We start from the raw sequence: 3014 nt of genomic DNA, 5'->3' as shown, positions 1-3014 counted from the left end.
GAAAAACAACTGCACGATTTTGACCACAAAAACACTCTTAAATTATAATAAAAAAAAAAACATAAGTAAACTCGAGAATTTTTTAAATTAGGGTAGTAGTAACAGGTATAGCCATCGCATGATAAACTAAGTAGGTAAGTACCCCCTTATTTATGTTACAGTTGCCAATTGGAGATGGGCGTGCCAACGAGGTTCATGAAGCAGATGAATTGGTCGTCGTACACCAATGCTACATGCAAACTTTTAACGGCTGTGTTTTCACGGAAGTATGTGTACCAAACAAGATGCTCCGCATCAGACTGCGACATCGTCAACGTCGCGTGTCCAAGCTGGAGAACATTCCACCTGACTCCGAGAGCTGCTCGTGATTTCAGCAAGATGGTGGGTAAACACGATGTCTTCTTTACCCGACCACGATTGTAATTAATGCATGTAAACAAACCCATCTTTAATTTCTGCTTACGTTTTATAACAATTATTTTTTTTTGCAGATGTCGTGTCTGTGCCGGCGTGCTTATTGTAAATAAGTAGCCCTGTAATTTATTAGTAGGTACCAAGTTTTGTAAAATTTATAGCACTTTAATATTTTTCTTTAATGTAATCTAAATGTAATTATTTTTGGTTATAATGTAATTTTGGATGTAATGTAATGTAGTGTCATTTTTCTAATGTCTATTTCTTTTTTGTAGAACGTAGCCTGTTAACTACAGTACCAATACAGGTAGAGGTAACGTTTGAAGAAGTGACTTCCAGATGGCCAATTAATCTGACAAAAATACTAAAATCATTACAAAAAGTAAAGCGCCTTGTTAATATCGCATTCTTGGTAAGTGACACGTTAGTCTTAATTTGAATTATAATTTGCTGTTTCGAAGGTAATTTTCAAATAAGTATCTTACAGGTGCTTATTACTTGGTATGTAGGTTACCTATCTTAATCAAATCAAATCAAATCAAATCAAATCAAATCAAATCAAATCAAATAAAATCAATTTATTTGCGAGAACACATAGATACAATAAAGGTGGTAAAATAATTTAAATAACAATGTTGTGATGTGTTCGGCCTGCATGCAGGCGTACAAATATACATAAGAAAATAAAAAATAAAGAAATGGTACATTGAAAGAAAATTATTGAAAATATACTTATTATTAAAAAATTACAAAATTTATCTTATTTTTCTTTTTTTATTTTATCTTATGTTATTAAGCGAACTCTTACAATCAAGCAATTTCGATTGTAACGAATTTGTTATTTTATTAAATTCATATTTCTATTTGGTGACCTAAGATTTTATTATAACTTTCAAATGTCTACTTTTTGATATATTACGGATATTATTATAAAATTACAGTATCCCCTCCAATTACTGCCTTTTTGGGAGACCTCCGGTCTTTCCAGATAAGCCAGCGATGAAATTAAACACAGCGATTGTGGGTGACATCGTGCAAACCTTAGAAAAAATATTCAAAGTGGTTGAAAAACTCGAGAGGTACGTATTCTTTGATCTCATTCTCCTCTTCTATCGTGTGTGTTGTGAGGTGGATTACCAACCCCATCAACCCTGATGTCAGGGTTACTATTGAGCCGCCAAAGGTTCCTGACATGGCTCATATAACGACTAATTACTAACTTACATCAGTAAGTAGTAACCAGGACCAACGGCTTTACGTGCCTTCCGAAGCACGGAAATGCTTAATGATAGGTAATTATAATGACACTATAAGAAATTTAGTTTATCACCATTATCTTTTTTGACACTACCTATCTTAATCGTTCTTGTTAGAAAAGCGATTCATTTTTAATTAAAACACATAATAACGGGTTCTTACCGCGTTTAAATGGGGATATGAGACTCCCAGAGTCAGAGAGTTGGGAGTCTCATATCCCCATTTAAACGCGGTAAGAACCCGTTATTATGTGAATGGGGATATGAGACTCCCAACTCTCTGACTCTGGAAGTCTCATATCTCCATTTAAACGCGGTAAGAACCCGTTATTATATGTTTTAATTATGATAATAACCGCGTAAACTTAAAACAATGCATAAGACTTTTTGCTTGATTTTTTGACCTTTTTAAGGCTCACGATTTAATTTGTAACAATTCCATTATGTACATATTGGGAGATTGTTTCTTTTTATCGTGTTCCAGAGGCAGCATACACACCAAGTATGGTGACGAGGCTAAGATGCTACGCAACAGGTTGCAGTTAACCAAATGACGATTATCGGGAAGAAGCAGCAGATTTTTTTATTGTATTTTATTTTTAAGCCATGAACCTGCTACTTTGTAAATAAATGCCATCCATTTGGTACTTTTATAACAAATGACAATAATCCTCACATCGTTGCTATTTAAACAAAAAGTAGATTGCGGTTGCGGCACTGCTGTACTGTTAATAAATTAAATAGCAACGGTGTACTTGCCAGTAAACATACTTAATAGTTAGGCAGTTTCATTCAAGAATACAATTGTATTGTGAGCATCAGAAGGACTGCCTAAAATGACAGATCAGCTTTAAAATATTACTAACATCCAATACCTTTTAGCTACTATTTAATACCTTTGTATAGATATTTTCTACCTAATTAATAAATAAGAAAATTAATTTAAAAAATGGCCAGTCATTCTGATGTCTGTATGACCACCCACATTTAGAATCTCCACAAAAAGGCTCCGAAATGTAATTTCGCCTACGTTTGTACCTATTCAATACCTAAACAAATATTTTTTTACTGTTAAGTAAATACTTTTATATAAATGACTTCTATATAAATCTCATCATGATTTGGTTTTGTTTTTAGTTAAATTCATTATTAAAGACATACCATTATTTAAGTAAGTAAGTAGGTTACGAATCGTAAATATCGCTGAATACGTATATTTATTTACATAGGAATAGTTAGGCAATGAATTTCTTTTTTACCGTAGCCACAATAGGCATTTTTTGACGTGACTTATTATAGATTTGCTGCAGATGGCATTAACTACTTGGCCGGACACATAGGGAG

The 3014-nt window shown here is 33.2% G+C and overlaps 1 long non-coding RNA gene across 1 annotated transcript; it reads left to right on the top strand.

Annotated features, from left to right (window-relative positions):
* The first annotated feature begins 276 nt into the window (after nt 1-276).
* On the top strand, nt 277-2238 carry LOC126373623 (uncharacterized). The gene is made up of 5 exons (XR_007567336.1): nt 277-381; nt 492-546; nt 690-826; nt 1356-1493; nt 2155-2238. It is a non-coding gene; the product is annotated as an uncharacterized LOC126373623 (long non-coding RNA).
* The last annotated feature ends 776 nt before the right edge of the window (nt 2239-3014 follow it).

Source organism: Pectinophora gossypiella, chromosome 16 (assembly GCF_024362695.1).
Source record: "Pectinophora gossypiella chromosome 16, ilPecGoss1.1, whole genome shotgun sequence".
NCBI lineage: Eukaryota > Metazoa > Arthropoda > Insecta > Lepidoptera > Gelechiidae > Pectinophora > Pectinophora gossypiella.
The sequence above is the reverse complement of the archived record's forward strand: the minus strand, read 5'-3'. Positions and strand labels throughout refer to the sequence as shown.